The 21,066-nt window shown below is 48.9% G+C and overlaps 1 protein-coding gene across 4 annotated transcripts in view; it reads right to left on the bottom strand.

Moving 5' to 3' along the window:
• Positions 1-21,066, bottom strand: part of LOC144146786 (lysosomal alpha-glucosidase-like) — a 152,593-nt gene that overhangs the window by 60,465 nt on the left and 71,062 nt on the right. The window contains exon 1 of one of the 4 annotated variants that reach the window (XM_077678720.1): positions 6,885-7,041. The exons of the other annotated variants lie outside the window; for them this stretch is intronic. The gene's annotated coding sequence lies outside the window, so the exon portion shown is untranslated. Of the gene's footprint in view, positions 1-6,884; positions 7,042-21,066 lie in introns of those variants that run through there. 4 annotated transcript variants of the gene reach the window in all.

Genomic DNA, 21,066 nt, shown 5'->3' with positions numbered 1-21,066 from the left:
GAGGTGGTGCAGATCAGCTTTGGTTAGGGAGTGGCACTTGTTCACGAATACCTCAGCAGCTCTTGGAAGCGTAGGTAGAGAAGCCAGGAACCCAGGCGGGGTGAGGTTTTTGAGGCGCTGTTCCAAGAACAATTGAAAGAAAAGGTCCCAACAGGTGGCGCGCGAACCAAGAAAACGAGGGAAAATTGAATCTAATTCATCAAACTTCAATTGCATTAATTATGGGGGAGGCAGGGGGAGAAGAACAGCGTGAGGGGGAGAGGGGAGGATGTTACGAGGCGGGGGCGGCCGAAGGCTATGGTATACATTTGCAGCGAAGCAACCAGATACGCAGCCAATTTCTTATCTTCTCCTCGTGTCTATGACTCGGCACATACCCGGGGAACGTATAGCATACCCCATTTCAGGTAGTATGACGGACAGGGCGTTTCACGTAAGAGCGCTAGTCCAAGAATATTGTTCACTGATCATGTCGCACACTAGCCGGTGGTTGGGGCGGGGAGTATTAAAATATTTTAGTGTACGTCTAAAAGAAAAGAAGAACCTACCCGCAATCAGTAGCACCTTTCTCTTCTTGAGCAAAGCTGCCTCAGGGGCTAGCGCGTGCAAGTCGATCCAGCACGTGCTCTTTTCAGAAGCGTTCTCGTCGGGCCGGCGTGCGTCTTTTTTAGCTTTGGAGGCACCGGAAAGCCCGTTGAGCGGACGCGTCCCACGCAATAGAAAACATTCATAACGTGTTTTTCTTTTACTTGCCGAAGACTTGCATATGCTCATCTGCTTGTTTTGGCACTGTCGCGTTAATTGCGTATTTCTTTGTTTTCCGTTACTCATAATGTTAGTATACTTGCACCTCAACCTTAACGCAAAGTAGGTAAGGGTTGAGGCATTTGATTTTTGGTTTTTTATGAACCCCGAAATAATAGATTATGATCTTGCTCTACCGCTTGTGCTTTGCAACAATAACGCAAAATGTTTTTGTGCTGCAAATTATTTGTCAATGCAGATATTAGCATAGGAAAAATTATTTTCCTGAATTCGGGTGTGAATGTTCGCGCGTAGAAATTAAAAGCGAGCAGAAAAAGAAAAGCTCGTTTCGTTTAATTGCATGCGTCTTCAAAAGACGCCCACATATCAGACACCTGATTAATTCTAATGTACGAATCAATGTACCAACACCATTTGTGCAAGTTGTTCAACAGCAAAAAAAAAAAAAAGTTCGGGATGTGCCAAGTGCGAACAAGTATCATGCAAGCGGAAGGAAATAAAAATGCCCTGTGACAAATTGAACAGATGACCCCTTAATGTCGAAAAGGTGACCCATGGGACCTGAAAGGCTTTCGGAACCGACGTCCCCCAACAACACGTTTCATTCCGTGAAATAGCCAGGACACCGGGCTGGTCGAGCGGCGCGGTGAGCAGACGATGCGTCCGTAGCAGACAAGACGACACTGGCAAAAGTTGACTCATTAGCGACGCTGCAGTTGACCCGAGCCTGCTCGATACGTACTAACGCACATTGTTTCACAAGTCGAAAGAAAATTTTACCGGGCTCTTTCCTTCGAGTGAGAAATGCAGCACGAGCGCCACGAAAAAAGCAGGCGTCCGAGCGGGGCGAGCCCTCCCCGTCCACACGGGTAGGGTGCCTCGATGCGCGCCCGCAGAGCGGGGGCGCATCGAGGCAGTCTACACACGGGGGAACCGCAGCCCATGCGGGGTCGTTTTGTGAGGGCTCCCCTCTTGTTTTTTTTTTTTTTTCCTTCCTGGTTCGGCGAATTTCAAAGGCGAAAAGCTGGCCTGTTTGGGAAACCGTCGCGAGCGGCTAGACCCTGTGTGAAGGCCCTGCTTCTCGCACCGCGGGGGAGAGAACAAGAGAGAAGGAATTGTGTCTTCAGGTCGCGACGCCACGTGGTGTCAGTTTTTCGAAACTCGACGCCGTGTCCCGAAATCCTGGCCATGCTTGTCATGATGTATGCCATGAGGACGCTAAATTGAAGTTTAAATTGTTTTGTTATCACTAGTTTTAGGCTTGGCTCGATATGAGACACTGACTTACATCCTGTTTTTACTGCATTTTTGTCCTAGTTAACCCGGGTTGGGGTCTTTGATGTGAAGGGCTGTTGAAATGTGGTAGATGGGATTTGTTTTGGTGCTTGCCGGGCGGACCGCTCGGCGGGTGTGGCTCACTAATGGCGCCCAAGAGAAGAGCAAAGAGGTAACAGCGCGGAGAGGGGGAGTGTGCGATACCTTTAAAAATACAGCGGCCTTCGGTCTGGGCGCTGACCCACTCCTCCCTAGAGGACAATAATCAAGCGCACCTCAAGGCCCGAGGTTTCGTCGACCAGGCGGCGGAGGGGTCACCTGAACCTATGCCACTGACGACCTTCCAGGAAAGCGCAGAGCACCTCAGACTCGGAACCAGAACACTTCCGTTGCCCCACCGTCAACTACGTTTAGACTTGTACAAACCCACATGTATCCCCACCCAACACTGATGCACCTAATGTTCCCAAATCAAAGCAAGGCTCAGTGCAACTTCTTTACGCAGTCAGGAACATGCAGGCACGCTCTTCTTAAATCTACCCAGAATTGTCAAAGGCAGGCAATAAATAAAAAAAACAACAGGAATCTACCCAGAACCCCGATTTGCCGCGTTTACCCCCTCCTCATTCCCCCGAGCAATGGGGGACGCTGCTGTCCATCTCCCTTCTTTGCGATCAGCTCCTGCTGTTCAAGAGAGCAGTAGCATCCAGCAAGGAACATGGCTACCTGCAAGAAGGCTCTACTCCCGCAATGCGCTGCTGAATAAAGAAGTTTTCTACCTCTCTCTCATTATCAAACTGTGATGGTGCAAGCCGAAATGAGTTGTCTTCGAGGGTAGATGCTTCAGAACAAGAGGTACGGTTCTCCCCTACGCTGACGTGCACCACTAGCTTTTCTGGACTCCCTGGAAGCCTCTAACGTGTAGGCTAGTCAGTCTGTGACTCCATCCAGCCTTCCTTCTAAATATATAGCCGACGCGCCTGCCCCTTGTTATTAAAGTGAAAGCTTTCTTTGTGGGCCCAATGGCGTCCTGTCAAAAAACCGATGCATTTCCCATGGACCAGTTGGTCGACCGAAAAACTCTGATAAGATTTCTGCACACACGGCGCGTGCCTGCAACCTGGCTACCAATGTATCAAAACGGCTACGTAGAAATATCCAGAAATGAATAGTTCTAGATAAGACAGTACACGCATGGATCATGAAGGAGTTCAATAGTATAGTTTGTATGGTCTACATTTAGATCGTTTGTATATGCGCTTACTTCGGGCGTCAGAAATCGTCGCATGGACTCATTTTAGGTTTGCTATTTAGGTCTTTGAAGGTTTGACGATCTATCAGAAGCAATTTTAGCGAATGTTGAACGAACTCGCAGCGAAGGTTTTGACGCAGTTATGATGTTAGGAAGCTTTCGCGCATCTCTCAACTTTCTTTAGGAAGGGATCGTAAAGTTTTCGCATTTAATCCTCACGTTAGATGTTACTGGCGTGTGAATAGAGAGCCCGGCCTTGTACGGACTGACCTTTTAAGCCCTGCTATACAATCCGCTACCTCGGGCGTTTCAATTGCGGGTGGCTGGGGGTGGCCGGCAATTGTAGCGCGGTGCCCCACCACTAAATGCGCCAGTGTACGAAAAGGAGCACCCGATCCTTTTACATGGACTTCTGGTTGCAGAAACAGCGGTCACTCTCGAGATGCGGTGGTTTTCACAACCTCTTCTTAACTGGGCCATTTCTGGCAGCTCGAGGTGGATGTACGTTACATAAACGCTTACAAAGAAGTGCAGTAATACCTCGTTAACTCGAAGTAGTAAAAACCGGGAAATATTTTGAGATGAACGAATTTTCGAGATGAGCAAGGTTGCGCGAATTGCCATGAAATATCGAGTTCTTTGCAGAAAAAGGCGCTATTGCTTACCAGCTCTTCGACAGCAGCTTCTAACCTTGCTTTTCATAAATGTTTGAAGGAGAAAAAAAACATACGAGAGGCGTTCTTCGGCTGGGTTTTGTGACACTGAAATTTTACTTAACAGAAAAGAACTGCGTAATGCTGGTCTGCTTTGCGCTCGCACTCGTGCCTAGTAAGGAGTCCTCTAGCTTCTTGACGCATTGCATGAGCCCATCTTCCCCGCCGCTGCACTCAACCTTATTTCGCAGCAAGCGCAGCAAATTCCTCGTTTCGACAGATGTCGGCACCTCTCGAGGAGGTTCGTGGTCGTCGCATCCGTCTTCGCCGTTCCCTCCTTCTGTGGCCATTTCAACGATTTCGGCGTCCGTAAGTTCTGTCATGGGCGCAACCTGCTGTACCGCATGTCTCTACCGTCACATTACGTGCCACAGGGTTTCTTGACGAAGTTGATATGCCTCTAGGCTCAGACTTCACGTTCGGGGAAAACATCGTATTCGTTGTAGGTGCGGATAAACGAGAAAAAAAATCGAGGAACATAGGCGCGGCAGTATCACGCAAATATTGTGAAGCGGTCCGTGGCGGCGAAATTTTCGTTCCACTCTCAGTCAAGATTTCGAGAAGTGTGGCCCAAAAATACTTCGAAATAAAGGGCAACAAATACATGGGATATACAGAAAATGGTTCCGTGCAGCGGAAAATTTCGACTTAGCCACGTTTTCGAGATATTCGAGCTCGAGTTAACTAGATATTACTGTAACAGTTCCATGGAAGGTGGGTGGAGGCACACAAGGTGATCGTCTCTTTTTCTCCAAAGGCATTCTAAGCCAGTCCTTTGGAGGCACGAGGGCTGGCCGTATACTACTACTGCTAATGACCATGCGTAAACTTATACACCCCTTCCTCCCAACGCGTACTTCATGCCTACAAAAACATCAGCCTGGATCTGAACATTCTGGAATTTTAATTCATTTGTGTTAGGTTTCGTTTCATTTTATGCCATCATGTTGGTAGTGCCAACAAAAGAAGCTTACAATCCCTTTCTAAAGAAAACCTGAGAGAGGCGGCAAAGTTTTCTCTCATCAAAACTTCGTCAAAAGTGCGTCAACACGTTAGCTAAAAGTGCGTCCTACCTTAGCTGAAAGTGCGTCCCATCGATCGTCAAACATTCAAAGTCGTAAATCGCAAACGCAAAACAAATCCACGCGACGATTTCTCGCGCACGAAGTAAACGCATCTACGAAAAATCTAAATGTACACCGATTCATGGTTTCTATATAAAGGTATACAACTGTACTCGTTCTTCATGATCGGTGCGTGTGTTGTTATATCTTGAACCACTTCTTTTTCGTGATTTTCAAGTATACTAACAGTTTTGGCAAATGGAAGCCCGGTTTCACCCAAGTGTCCAGAGACCTCATCAGAGCTTTTCGATCGACCAACCGGTTGCATTAGCTTTTTGACAGTGCGCCATAGGTCTCACATAGAAAGCTTTCGGTTTAAAAAATGTAACTCGCCAACAAATACTCTACCCGAGCCCACGTTGCTCCCACTAAACCACAGTAATGGGAAAAATTTCTGGTTGTACGCTGTTTTGCAGCGAAAGACTATAAAGGCAAGTTTTAATGTTGGTGGAAGTGGTTGGACACGACAGTAGCAGCACAGTTTTGTCCTCGCCATCGCGAAAGAAAGAAAGTGTCGTCGCTCCACACCAACACCTACGACAGGAAAGTGACCCCCGTCGCGGGACCAGGACTCTTCGTCGAGTCGGTCATTGAGCAGAAACTTTTGATTTACGCCGTGAACGAGAAACTTCGCGCTCGGTGAAGCACTTCAGAGGCTTCCGGCGTAGTAAGGGGTTCGATAACAAAATTATGGGGTCGCCGAAGCCGTGTGACCTGGAGTTTTATCTCAGCAGTCATGCCTGAGCGGCCACGGGTTCGTACTGGCCATGATAACGTTATCTATTCAAAGGGGCTGTTTCCTGGCCCGTTTATGGGCGGTGAGAGTGTGGAGTGCCATTAAGCGTCGTGCGTAACGTCGTAGTGCGTCTTGTAGCCACGAGGAACAAGACCAAACGAACCTCACGGCATTGTTTTGCCAGCAAATCTGTTTTGTATTTATACACTGTTTTAAGCAAATGTGTCCACTTAATAACTCTACTCCCCATATAGCTTCTCCTTGCGCAATTATGTAGTCGTGACGCAAAAAAAAGCACACATAGTGCAAGGTGCGAAGTCTAAGACGATCAACTGGTGACAACGGCAAATATATTCCTTTCTTTTGCTGGGAGATGGGACAATCAAGGTAAAACTGACAACGATCTAGTATTTACGTTCTGCGGTAACAATCCTCCTCTATGGCGGACTCCCAAGTCGATTGTGTAAACAAAAGTTTCGATATCTCAGTCCCGTACTGCATTTACTGCGCGTGGTTGAGGAATGTCCTCGTAGAAGACGAGTAATTAAATAAAAGCAACAAACACTGCTCCTAACTCGAACTGCACAAATATTGCAGGACATGCACCATTAGATAAGGCTAACGTCGTGATGTCAAAATAAAAGGTTGTTTATATTGTTCACCAACACGTATACCTTATCTTTCGGCAACCATGCGCAAATTCAACTGTTTTTAGACTGCTTCTTTCAGTGAAGGCTCCTCCGCTGTCCTGTCCTGTCGTGTCACCGCCTTCCCTTTAAACATTTATGATATTTATTTTTGCAGAGGTCACATAAGTGCAGGAAAGAAACCAACCTAACACGTCGCGATACCGCTAATGTTAAAAAATTAACTACTGTAGTAAATTTGATTGATGGTAACTAGCTTATTTAGAGACGATGCGACAAAAGTAAACAAACGAAGTTTACGCGGCACCGGGGCAGACGGCATTGTTTGTGGAATGTGCGCGAACAGGACGTGAAACGGAAGCTGCGGCTCACCTGTGGTGCTGGGCATCCGCGACTACTCGGTGCTCGGCGGCTTACTTAGAGCCAAGATAAGAGGAGCCTACAGAGATTCCGGCTAACAGCCGTTCTCTATGACGCCACTGAGGACAAGTGAGATAGCTCTGCGAGGACCTGTTGTCAGGCAAAAGTGGTTCATGGCACATGCTTCGACAGGACCGAACGCGTCCGACCGGCTTGTTTGTAGAACTTATCAGCCCGAGCACAGCCGATAGTGTCCGGTTCGTGCGGTCAATGCCAAGGTGTAGCTGCCAACTAAATTTTCGAAGCTTGCTCTTTAAAAAAAAAAAGAAAATGTGCGTGTGTCAAGATTTTGTATAGCGAAGCTGTTAATGGCTAGGATTTCTCGTGTTTTTGTTCTGCGCCAACAAAAGACAGTTTGCGCTCGCTTCGTGAGCGTTCGAAACACGCGCACGGCTAGATTCCTCCGGTTCCCGCAAGGTGGCGGCCATCGTCCGCGCTGGACGACAATCCCGATGCTCCACCTGTCTTACAAGCGCGAGCATGCCATAGCGCGAGACGTTCTTGTGTTTTTGCTTGTTTGTTTGTGTTGGCTTCTTCCGGTGGTTGTAAGCTTGCTTACTTACAGGCACCTGCTAACAAAAGATGTAGACTCGGGCTTGAAGCGGCGTCCACCGGGACAGATACTTTAAAGGGGGAAGATAACCAATTCTTGTCAAGTATATCTTATTTATCAATAATGAAAAGGCATCACTTCAAACACCTTAACCCGAAACATGTTTAGTGATAGCGCCCTAGAACTTTTGAAACTCGGAATTTGCATATCTACCAGCCATGCGTGTCCCGCAAAAAGGAATCCTGCCAACTGAGACAGTGAGCCGTGCGGTAATATTCTTTTAGCGGCAGGAGTGAATAAAAGAGGTATTGAAAAACGTGTCCCCGGATAAAGCAACAATAATGTGCAACCTCGTATATTCCTTTATGCGGCTTTGGAACCACGAGTTGAAACCGACGGAGTTGTTTAGACTCGTAACCTATAGGGTCACGTTTCGACATTGCAAGGCGCAACCTTTCAGTGTTCATAAAGTTTAGTGCAAAATTAAAGTTATTCCCTCCAGTTTATTTAAAAATTCCTTGCTGTTACCCAAGCATTTAAAACGCTTGCTTTCAGATGAGCTAGAGCGCATGCACTCCACAAAAATCAGTTGTCTGTCTCTTCAGCTCTGCCGGCCGAGCACAGAACCCTGGCACGGCAGCAGTGGCATTTATCGCAGCGGTTAATGTTTACAGCGGTACAGTCCACGTGCCACAGCAAAAGCGGGAGTTGTACCGCGACTGCAACTCCAGGGCAGAAAAATACTGCCGTAGGCCCCAGGCTCTCCAGTTTGTTCAAAATGCTGTACTCCCTCAGCTTAGTAAAAGCGATAGTTCGGCTAGTTGGTACTCGTACATCGTTACAGGGGCCATGAACACAAAATACAAGTTTGGTTCATTCGAAAGGCTGCGTTGTCCCGGTAAGCATAACCCGAATTTTATCGCAAATTTGGAACAAATCAGGGAGATAATAACAAAAGCTAGTGAAGCAGTGGCGACTTTCTAGCCACTTTCCGGCAAGTTTCCTATGACGTCAAAGAATCTTGTTTATGGGATTGACTGCCGCCGCCCTAAACCATCGCTAAGACACATGACTGGGCGTTTGTAGGTTGCCTATACTTCAATTTGATCGCATCACTTGAATACTAACGTGTAATTGACACACTGCAAATTATGTTTCTAGTTATGCCTATACTACGTCAGTCCTGCCCCCAACACGTCACTGTGGCCTGAAATATCAGTTTTGCAATGTTTCTCGCATTACCAGGCAAAAAACGTTTTTCATCGCTGACACGGATGTGACTGTGGTACTTAAAGGCCAGCTGCACTGAAATTTCACCTCGACCAAATTTATTTTTAATGCGTAGTAAGTACCACCAAATCAGCTGGCACACGAGAGGTAGCCCCGTGGAACGCCTCCTTAATCAGTCAGAAGCGTTAAAAACAGCTCCGCTGCAGACCACGCTGCACAGGCCAGCCGATCGCGTGAACAGCTATGGGGTGGTAAAAACATTTATGACGCGCATGTGACGTTCAAGCCGACGGGCGCTTTTTCCTCTGGCCAACCACGCAACTGGACAACCCGTCGAGCTCTACTCCGAACGCTTCCCCCATCTGCTGCCCCGTGCGCGCGTACAGCTTGCGCGCAGGCTTGCTCCCGAGCTGCTGAACGTCTGGCCGCTCGCTTGCCGGCTGCAGCGTGATTTAAAGGAGCCATGAAGAGAAAATACAACTTCGTTTAATTTGAAAGAACTAGGATTCAGTATCTCACTCAGCTCCATTAGAGCCACAAAAGTTGTTTTTTTTTAACGGAAAAAAAGCAAGAAGTATTTAAAAACTTTCAAATTTTGCGCCACAGTGACGTGTTAAGAGCAAGAATGACGTCATACGGGCCAACAATAAAACATAATTTTCAGTGCGTTAACTGCACTTTAGCATTCAAGTGATACGGTCAAATGGAACTAGAGGCCCCATTACAGACGTCCAGTCATGCGTCGTCGCGACAGGTCAGTTAGGCGGCCACAAATCGCACAAACAAGGTCCCGTGACGTCATAGAAAAGTTGCGGGAAATTGGCTAGGGGGTCGCGACTGCTTCACACGTTTTCTTTAATATCTCCGTTATTTGTTCGAAGATTGCGATGATATTGGTATCACTGTTATCAGGACTAAGTAGTCTTTCTAATAAACCCAACTTGTATTTTGTCTTCATGGCTCCTTTAAATAGCCGCGCTCTCCTCAATTTCGGTTTCAAAATCGCCTATTTTCTTCAAAATCACGAATTTCTTCGTTAGACTGGCCAATTCGCTGCAGTGGTCTTCGCTGTAGTGGCGCTCGCAATACATACGGAACGTAGTAATTTGGCCAGGATATGGCATGCTTCGTTGTACAGGCTATTTCGTAGTAAAATCGTTGGTCGTAGCGGCGTTTGACTGTACCTATTTTATCTTCAGTGACCCTACTCCTTCATGAATTGGCCTCAGATTTTCTACTAGCATACCAGTCAGTGAAGCGTTGCATGTGCGCTTGTGTGGAGCTAGCTACTTTGACTCCGTAGACTTTACTAACCTCGATACAGTCCTCAAACTAAACAAAATAAAAGCACATTCTTCCCGGCACTAACCGTGTCGTGGCTTCGTTTCAACTGAGCGAACAAATTGCGATGACCCGCCGGGGACCGGCCGGCTGATTCCGTCGGAGGGTCGGTGAGCCGCGCAGTAGCGCAGTCAAGTCAAGCCTGTTCTAGTAAGCATCGTATGAAGCATCATGGGAAATCGGCAAAGATAATGCAGCGAGGTGGACAACACTTTAGATTGATTTATCTGCTCAATAAAGTCGCGCGGTTTAGGGACTCCAGAGCGTACATGGCCTAGGGACTCCAGGCTACAATTTGCGCAAGTAATCTAACAATATTTACAAATACCTCAAGTGTCCCTTTAAAATATTTTAGTGAACGTTGACTTTTGGTGTGGTTTCATCCTGGAGTAATGCAGCAGCAAGCTCGGGTTGTATGTGGCCGTAATTAAATGAATGATTGGTATAGCAACACGCACAAACAACCGTTGTTGGCTTTTCCAGGTAGCAAGAAAGCAGGAACTCAATAAGAGTAAGTAAGCGCCATTTATACTTCCCAACATTCACCGAAACATTAACAATGACATTGCATTTCTTCTTGTTTACCAATTGTTATGGGCGCGTATTCATGCATGTGCCTGTGAAGTTAATGTGCGTTTTTTGTTACAAAGAAGGATAGATCAGCTCTACTGTTTTATTTTTATTCCTACGCGTGCAGGCGACCTGTATCGACGTTGTATTGCGAGGAGACCGGACTGCTTTTCGGGAACAACTGAACAGCACGTCGCCCTGGATTGGATATGTGCTTGAAGGGGCCCTAAAGATAAAACACAAGTTTGGTTCATTCGAAAGATTGCCTCGTTAGAATCATACTGACATCACTTTTAACACACCCTTCGCTCAGATAAGCTACATAAATAGGAAAAAAGGGATTGGCCATGTGACCCACTTGCTCATTTCCCGCACCAGAACCAATGATGTCTTACCAGCCAGCACTGCGATTGGCGGAGGCCGGCGAAAGCAAACGCAAAATAGGCAGAGCTTATAACCTTGCCGAACGAACTATTTGCGCTTAAATTTAGGCCACATTCTTTTTATATCAGTAAGAATGGTAGTATAAACAGTGGAAGTTACGATAGCAAACGTAAACATAGAAGTACCGATGCGTACTGTACTGCAGTATGCTTGAGTTAGCTGCTCAGCAGTCCGCCGCTTTCGAATTGTCTTACACGATTGTCCGATTGGCGTAAGCGACGTTGTTTTACGTGACCCCGTTTGTCGAAGATATTCCATGTCTCACGAAATGATTACTTTCTACAGTAACAAAAACAAGAAAGGTGCAAATACGGTAAAAAAAAGCAACGGCAGACAACGGTGTTAAATCTCCCGCTGGCTATGCGCCAGTCATAATCACCATCATCATGCAGATTTCTCGTGCCAGTAAAGTGATGATCCCCGTAACGGGCAGCCATGGCTTCGGTCTTGCTTCGGTCGTTCTCCGTTAACATTTTGGTGCCGTTAAGCCCGGGAGAATGAACACGTGCGGCGAAGGAGACCATGCGACGTCCCCTCCGGCTTGAGGTTCGTAGAACCCCGTGATTTGACTACTGTTGACCGCCGTTGCCCCGCCCTCAGCCGGAGGTCGCCATGGCTGGCCCTGTCCGCCCACCTACGACCGACCGGAACCTCCAACGGGACGCAGATACGCACCGTCACGTCCAGGGTACCACGCTTGGGAGCAACTGTACGTCCCCCGAGTACCAAGCTGGTGATGACCTGGACGCCCTGTGTTCGTTGAGGAGGGTTCTGCGCGCTGCTGTTACAAGGCTGCTAAAGGCAGCGACTGAGCTCCGACAAGTTCCCTCACCGTCTGCGTTGGACTTGCAGTTGGCTATAAACGAGCTGGAACAGAAGGACACTGAACTTAACAAGCTGAACGAGGCGATAGGTGAGCTTCTCGAAGGAGACGATTTTGAACATGATTTTTACGACGTAATGCAATATCAGGAAAGGATATGCGGGTGCCTGAGTCGGTTGCGGTCGACCTTGAGCGACCTGCGGGCACCCGGCATTAAATGTACCGGCAAGGGCACCTCACCCTATCCAGACGACCCTTCCCACGTCGGCTCGCGTACGTCGACCTCGCGAGTAGTTCTGCCGCAGTTGATCGCGACGGTCCACAGCCACCTTGACGTTCCCGATACTGAAAACGTGCAGAAGCCAGATACGTCGATGTTCACGTCTACCACGCTGTCTGCAATGTCGACTTCTGGTAGCATGAGACCAGGAAGTTCGTTGGACTACAACTGCTATAGGGCCGAGATGCAAGCAGATACAGTTCCGTCCAATGCGACGTGCGACTCGGAGAAGAGCTTCTTGCTCCATACAGAACGAGAGAAGACATTGCCTCCACCGTGTGAGTTCGATCATGTCTCCTGTTCAGACATAACGAAAGGCGAATGCTTAGCAGAAGTTATTCAAAGCCGAACAGCTCTAAGCGACGAAGTAGTGCGGTCGGTTGTACCCAAGTGCCAAACTGAGTCGTTGCATTTCACTGATGTTGGAAAAGCTGAGCAACCCTTGCTCACCGCTTCTGCGCTATGCCGGGAGACAGCGAGACCTGGTCGAGAACAACCAGAACTCTACAGTGAGCTGAGAGCCAGCACGAAAAGAAACTCGTCGAGACCATACCGAAAGGCCGATGCGAGGCCGGTGGAAGACCGTCATAAAGACGCGGCTGGACTCGCTGCACACGAGCTACCGTCCCACCGAGACATTCACAGTTACCCGAAAACAGCTTTCCGGCAAAGGCTGCAATGCTGCAAGACATCACACCTTTGAGGACGCTAGGCGCAGAGTTTGGTTGACACCCGCTTCGCCTTTTCGAGGCCAGGCTGCAATACTCAAGGCGGCAAGACGGCGCAAGCACCGCTGGAGACGAAAAGGGACAGCGTTTGCCGGCAGCTGTACAAGGAATGACCTTCTGGACCGATAATTAGGTTTTTGGACCTGTTGTTTACTCACCATGAACTATATCGCAGACCTGGGAGGATGGTAAAATCTCCCAGCCGGGTGTTAGCGGTGCCTCAGTGCCAAGTTTCAGAGTTGTGATGCCGCAAAGAACCAGATTCGCTTGTTCAAGCTGCGTCGGAGGACGGAAATGTTCAAGAAGTGTCAAAGTGAGCGGGTAGTGACCAGAGCGGAGATGTTCAAGAAGTGTGAAAGCGACACATCAGCGCGTAGTGACTAGAGCCCACATTACGCTCAAGCTTTCCGATTTGCTGTGAGACTCTCGGCGCGTATATCATCCGGAAAGACACGTACTAGAGGGCTATGAATTGTAATTTGGCAGATACGCGGTCGTGGTTCCAGCTGGAGAAGCTGTCCTCTGGCCAGCAAGTACAGTAGCGCGCTTCTACAGAGGCAGACACGAACGTTGCGCGCGCGGGAGGATGTTAAATCTCCCGCTGGCTATGCGCCAGTCATAATCACCATCATCATGCAGATTTCTCGTGCCAGTAAAGTGATGATCCCCGTAACGGGCAGCCATGGCTTCGGTCTCACTTCGGTCGTTCTCCGTTAACAAACGGTCCCCGCATGGGTACTGTAGCGCCCTCAGGGAAGACTGACGGCAAGCAGCGCTGCAGCCGAATCACGCAGTGCAAGCTCGTTTGTATACGCACGCTTATGACTTCATTGCTGACATCCCGAAAACGCACAATTTGGCGGGAGAATGAAAATTTTAACCTAAACTGATTAATTTCTCAGTGAATACGGCATCATTTGCAGCCGGACAAGCGCTAGGAGCTCTATAAAACACGAAGTCTTTCGAACAAAACAAAGTTGTCTTTTGTCCTGATGGCCCCTCTAGCGCGAAAAAATCAACGAGACATAAAGAGTTCTCTTTACGACGTCGTTTTCAAGCCCTGCTCGTGGGTGCGTAACAATATGGCCCTGGCTCAACAAACCACCGCCAACACGCAGAATTCAGAGAGGAGTAATACGAGACGTAACTTTCATGACATTGATAATTGCGCCTAGCGCCGAGCTCGGCTTGTCCATGAAAATAAAAGACCTAAAATGGGTGAAACAAATGAGTCTCCAGAAACGCACACCACACGCACACAAACACTAACAGACGAAACAATGCTCACTGGATACGCGCATCGGAGTACGGGTACTGTAAAATGTTCGAAGAATTTCATCTAAGCTGTTTTCCACATTGGCCAAGTAAATGCCTCCCCTTGCTTTACCGCTCAAATCCCATGCTGTTCCTCTCCCATCGCGATCCTCCCAAGGTAAACACGCTGGAGGTTTACTCCAGTCAATTTAAATTTACCGCGTTCCAATGCTACAGGCTGGGTTGCTCCGTGCCCGCGCTGCCCGTACGGCGGTGACGCGCGTGAAGCAATGCGCCCTACTTAAAAGTTTATAAAACCACGTTGTTCTACTCAACGTGGGCTCCAAAGAGAACGTGGAACCTATCTAGTGGAACCTTTCTTAACTGTTGCGGCTCGATTTCTTAAAATGCCGCCAGAAGCTATAGTGGCGCGTGCGACAGCAGGCGATGGAGTGAATTTTTTTTTCTGAAGTGGATGTAGTATTTCATTTTGCAAAAATCAAGCATACATGTTTTTTGTTATAAAGGAACACTGCAAATATCACTTGTGTATTCATGTTTGCTGTATATTTGCGTAATGTCTTGATCTTGTTCAACAATGTTGACAGGTATGAACATTGACACCGGACTTGGAGGTTTAGATATGACTCTGGTAATATAAACCTATTGTGCAGCTTCCCTTTCCCTTTGACCGGTTGGCTGAATCTAGTCATGACAGGCACACAGGCAGACAAAAATTTCTGCGTTTAAGCAACCCAAAAAAGAACTATCGTCTTTAAAAGAGAAAAGAACGTTTATCGCCCACGTCGCCGCGGCAGCCGAATTTCATGGCCCAAGGACGTCGATGAATTTAAGACGTGTTAGCAGGCAGCCGCAATATCATCTTCGTGGAAAGTCGTGGTGTACCCGCAAGCGATGACGCACATACACAGCACAGGATTAATGTCTGAACGAACACTAGAAGTGTGACAGAGCCGAGACGTCACTCGAAAAGTCTTGTGAAGGTAGTCGTTAGTGGAGACAGCCACTCAGCATTACGGCTGTTCCGTGCTCCCTCACGTCATTCGCCAGCTCTGGCGACATGGTTCTTGTGATGTCACCCTCGGAGGAGGAGGCGGAGAAAAAACTTTGTTGTGAGCCTGGTGGTGTGGGAGTGGTTCCTCAGTCCAGGAGACCATGGGATGACCATGCTGTCTCAGCCCTGGACACCAGGTGTTGCTGTGCATCCAAGCCAGCGCTGGTCGTTAGGTTCTCCCACAGCTCAGGTTGGGAAAGGGAAGTGGGTAAAGGTGGGAGGGCTGGGTTGTGTGTGCGCCCCAAGATCACGTGTATGAGGTTACGTTGGTTAGGGCAGAATTTACATGTGGCAGCCTATTAAGTCGGGTACATCCGATGTAGCCGAGTTGGGTGAGGAAAGCTGTTTGTTTGAAGCCTCCGGAGTATCACTTCTCCTGTGTTAGTAAGCTGCGGGTGAGGAGGGGAAAAATGTTGTCTTGATGTGCCTTTTGGGACAGGTGCAAGCCCGGCTCTTCCGGTGGGATGCACGAGGTTGTTTAAACGAGTTAATATGTAGCCTCCCTGCAGCAAAAACTCATCTAAAGAGCAGACCACCATTATTTACGAAAAGAATGCGCATAGGTGCAAGTAGAGAAAATTTTGCAGTAGAAAGTGGGCGTTTTTTGGAAAAAAAAAACTGTATCTTTGTTGGTGCTCGAGTCTAGGCTATTCACTTTAAAACCGGCGACTTTACCACTAGACTTTGAGGCTGTATCGCGGTACTGTGTTGCAGTTGTTGCTAGCGTATATGACAGCTACAGTAATGCAGAACACACAATGCAAGAAATGGAGGCGGGTAAATATTTCAAATTTCAAATGCGAATTGAAGGGTTACTGTTTATTTATTTATGGTCAGTTGAAGAATGAGGTATTCTCTTTCTTCAAATATCTTCTTTTGGCTGAACAGTCGGGCTTGTATCGTTGCTAACCTTGTTGTAGCTTCCCCCCTCTCCCCTCCACATTTGCGCCCCCAGTAAGCTAGAGAAAGATAAACTGAAGGAAACATTGTCCCCGCATCTGCTTTCTTCCCAGCAAATGTCGTCGAAATACTCTTGGTCTTCCGCTGCCGTGGCCACGCAACTCCTTCTCTGCTCCCCGCTCCCTCCCCTCACGCTCTTGCCCTCCCGTCTCGCTGCTCTCGGGATGAAATAAATGTAGGCAAGTCCAATGCGATTCAATTATTCCGCCTCCGTACTTTTTTCCGCCGCGCGTGATTTTTTCTCTATTTTTCGTTTCTTGTTATGCCTGGAACAGGACGAGGGGAAGCTCTGTTTTTTTTTGTGCTTGCTTTTCTCTCGCACCCGCCCGAGCCCCTTCCTGCGCCATTTTTGAAGAAGGAAGACCAGGACGCCGACCACAAGTTATTTATAGTTTAAAAGAAATTAACGTTTCGGCTTCCACAAGGAAGCCTTGGTCACAACAAAATCTTGAAGGGAAATAATCGCCTCAAGTACGTTTCACAACGCTGCGCAGGTAACTTGCGCAGATTGGCGGCATATTTCAGGAACGCTGTCTTTCCCTTCTTTCAATTACTGTGACTGACAGTCCTCCTCAATAGCCGTTGTTAGGATAAACATCACGGTGCAACACAACTATTTATGTGAGCGAACAGCCCGACGGGCTTCGCGAATAGCGGCGCCTAACGTTCAGGTTAAACGGCGCGACAAGAAATGAGCCGCGAGGCCCGCGACGCTAGTAGGTGTTGCGAGTAGCCGCTCATCACACGAACTGCGCACTCGCGCGCCATTTTTGCGTCTTCATACCAGTGGAACAATTCCTCGCTGAACGCTGTTTTCACTGCCAAGAAACATGCACCACACCCATCACGAGGCGAGAAGAGCAGCGAGAGCTCGAGCGCTCAACACGAGCTTTGGAAAAGACCCCGGAGTCGTATACACGAACGCCTCCCACTGTAGTGGCAAGCCATACGCAACAATGGTGGTATCGACCAAGAACAGTCTTCTGGTAAGCGCAACAGTCAAGACTACGGACATCACTGAAGCGGAGGAGATGGCAATTGCTCTGGCCCTCACACAGACGCCGGCACAAACAATTGTCACCGACTCGCAGCAAGCATATCGGAACTACCAATCAGGATGGGTGTCACCAGTGACCCTTAGCTTGCTGCAGAACAAAATAGCAAATAGAAAAATCAAATTGGTGTGGACGCCTGCTCACGCCTCCATGGAGGGTAACGAGTTTGCCCACCAACAAGCCTGCGCATTCGCACCCCAGGCTGCGGAGGAAGGCGTGGAGTACTGCCCGCTTATCACTTTCAGAGAAATCATGCAGCACTACCGGCTAGAAAGACAGACACTCCCTCCACCTCATCCTAGCCTCTCTAAGGAGCAGCAGACAGTCTTTCGCCTCATTCAATCTGGATCCTTCCCCCACCCAACAAGGCTGCACCTCATGTTCCCGGAGCAATACTCTGCCGAATGCAAATTTTGTAAAAAACCAGGATCACTCCGCCAAATAATTGGGGAGTGCGAGTGCGACTTCAGCTCAGAAAATCCACCCCTCCTCCATCCCCCCACCCCCTCTTTTAGAGAGCAATGGGAGATTTTGATGTCCAGCTCCTCACTCGCGACCCAGCTAGCGCTGGTCGACCGGGCGCAGGCGGCCATGACATCATATGGGCTCCAGTGAATAAGGGACCACTCCCAATTCAGACGCTCAATATATGAATTCTCTCTCTCTCTCTCTCTCTCTCTCTCTCTCTCTCTCTCTCTCTCTCTCTCTCTCTCTCTCTCTCTCTCTCTCTCTCTCTCTCTCTCCCCTCTCGATTCGATTACTGTTGTTTATAGAGGTGACACGGTGCGGGTAAGTGAAGAAAAATTGTTTCGTGCCATTTTGAGAGACAGCGAGAGAAAAGGTAAAGGAAAGGCAGGAATGTTAACCAGTCTACGACCTAGTATGCTATACTGTAAGGGGGAAAGGGGAACAATAAGGAAAAAGAGGAAAAGAGAAAAACAAGGGGAAAGGGACAGACATAGCGCAGTGTGGTGTGCACAGCGGTAGGACACTATAGACAAGCAAGTTCTGTGAGTTCATAGAGACTTTTGCGCTACAGTCTTTAGTGCAATTCCGTCGTCGTTAGAAAACACAGGAGCGCTTTTGTCGCCTTGTCCGTATACATGACGCAGAAGGCCAATGGCCCAGGATTGTCGCCTCAGAGAACGGGCGCCGAAAGTCTAACTTTCGTAGAGTCGATGAGAGTTGGCTTCGTTCCGATGAAAACCGCGGACACTCGCATAGGACATGCTGTATGGTCTCTGGTGTGTCACAGACTTCGCATGCCTCACTGGCTGCCATTCCAATCAAATAGGAGTAAGCATTTGTGAATGCGACTCCGAGCCAGAGGCGACAAAGAATGGTTGCATCAGATCGTGGGAGGCCTAATGAAAGGGGGCGCTGAAGATGCGGGTCCAGGGCATGAATACGAGAGCTCGTTAACTCTAGGGTAGTCCATTCGGATAGCGTGGTCTCCCGAGCAACTTTGCGGAGAGTCCTAGCGGCGTCCGTCCTGCATAACGGATTTGATATGGTCTCCCTTTTTTAGTGTGCCAAGCGGTCGGCAGCGTCCGCACTTTCGTCTCCAACAATGCCGCAATGACTGGGAAGTGCCATTTTGAAACAGTGGGATAGGAGGCGGGCCAAGCGATGTGCTCGCTTTTCAAACCAGGGGACGATGAGGCACGGAGGTGAGCCACACTCTGCGAAGACCGCGTACTTCAACAAAAAGACCGTGTTTGTGAAAAGCGCATTGCTCCGCACTTCATTTTAAAGTTGTGTTCTCCTGTAGTCGATGTTCGTGTTGGTATGTCGGGCAAGAGAAGACCTTGACTTTATAATGACGATGTGCCTTCTATCTTTGGGAAAGTACTTCCCTACTAGTCGAATATCAAACGCCACGTAAGCATTTAAGACAGGGGGCTTCAAACTTAGCTCCTTCCACTGTTGTATGTTTGCGTAGCAGCAGCCTTGCCATGTCCCGGTTGTGTGAGGAAACAGTTGCCACTGAACACAGTGCAGCTGATGTAGCCAGTGAGAATTATTGCAATATTAGGAAAAGAAGTAATTCGCTGCGGTCCCCATCTCATGAAGTGATCGCTCGCCTCAGCATCAAACTTGTCATTTCCGAAACCAAAGGGGGCGGTGCATCGTGTCAGAGCGGACGGATTCGTAGACGCCGTGTTTATTGACATTGCTGTGAAGCGTAGTGCGGTGATGCACCAGGTTTCGATTGAACAAAAAACTCCCAAGCATTTCCCCGAGGGTGAACATGGTTAAGTGCGAATGCACGGGGTGATGCGGGGGGAGTAAATGCAGGGGGAGTAAAGTTAAAATCCGTTGGCATTCGCCCGTGAGCGCGCGCGAGCCGACCAACGGAGGTCTGGCAGTTTATCGCTGCATATATAGGGGGGTACGCCGCGCCGAGCGCGCCGAGCCAGGTGGCTGAGAGAGGAGGCGAGCGCAAGGGGAGAGGGGCAGCGGCGCACGGCAGCTGCAGCCGAGCGAGGGGGAGAGGAGAGAGTGTGACGTCACGGTGGAGAGAGAGAGGCGCGCGGCAGCTGCTGGGGAGAGGAGGCGCACTGTGACGTCATACCATGACGTCACGGCGCGAGGAGCGGTGCGGGGAGCGGCGCGCACCCGCGCAGCCACGGCGAGGAGGCGGAGCGAGCGCGGTCACGTGGTGAAGTGACGTCACCGCGCCGTTGCTACCGACGCTCCTCTCCGCTCCACGCCGTTGCTAGGGAGAGGAGGCCTGCGAACGCCGCCGCCGCCGCCGCCGCCGCCGGCGGTGGAAGGTTTGGGGTCGCTTATAAAGTGCATTCGCACTTAAAATTGCTTGCATGTGAAAAGCGACATGGTGATACAGGTGTATATTTTTGCCAAGTGCTTTAGCTAGATCAGCATCAGATGTTGAGAGCATGGCAGAAACTTGAAAAAAAAAGCATAGTTCAGTAGCGTTGCGTTCGAGTTGCTGCATCAGTTTTTGTTGTATATGAGCTCCTTTTAAATGTAGTTGTGGTCTTAATAAATGACTACGCTACAATTGAAGCGTTGGTCAGCCACATGTTTTCTGCAAGACAAAACCAAAACGTACACCTGGCATATGGGAGAGATCCATACTACACGGAGACAAATAAGTGACCTCCAAACGTTTCGGTGACATGAGGTCCCACAAATAAAAATAACCCCTTAGTGTACTCCTTTTAAGCACCGATGTGGCGCCGTCACGATGCGGTAGATCTCTAAGCACAACTAAATACCGTGGTCGCGGTGCGCCTTAGTAATTTAGTCATCACCCGTCTATTATTGTATCTTTACTTCGTTCCTGTGCAAAAAAATGCCGCTGAATTGCATGCTACCTCACTAAGACAACCGTGAAAGAAGTACAACGTCAAATCGGGTGCTGCCTTCACAATTTTACCTTCATGCTTGCCGGCTGCCGTTCCTCCGCAAACACAAACACACACACACACACACACACACACACACACACACACACACACACACACACACACACACACACACACACACACACACACACACACACACACACACACACACACACGCACGCACACACGCGCACGCACGCACACACACACAAGCACACGCACGCACGCACGCGCACGCACGCACGCGTACACGCACACATTACCGGCCTACTCATCAAAGTACGTTTACTAGAAGTGCCTGAACGCGGTACGGCTGCAGTATTAGAAGAGCGCAGGCCTTTCTGGTCAGGCTTTGTGAAGCGCCCAATCGCAAGCCGCGGAAAGCGCCCACCGAAACACGCGAGTGAGCCGATGAAGAAAGCTGTTGGTGGAGGCACCTGTCGGCGCAAA

Source organism: Haemaphysalis longicornis, unplaced genomic scaffold (genome assembly GCF_048455015.1).
Source record: "Haemaphysalis longicornis isolate Haplotype H1 unplaced genomic scaffold, Haemaphysalis longicornis Haplotype H1 scaffold_7, whole genome shotgun sequence".
Taxonomy (NCBI): domain Eukaryota; kingdom Metazoa; phylum Arthropoda; class Arachnida; order Ixodida; family Ixodidae; genus Haemaphysalis; species Haemaphysalis longicornis.
Note: the sequence above shows the minus strand (reverse complement) of the source record. Positions and strands in the feature narration are given on the sequence as shown.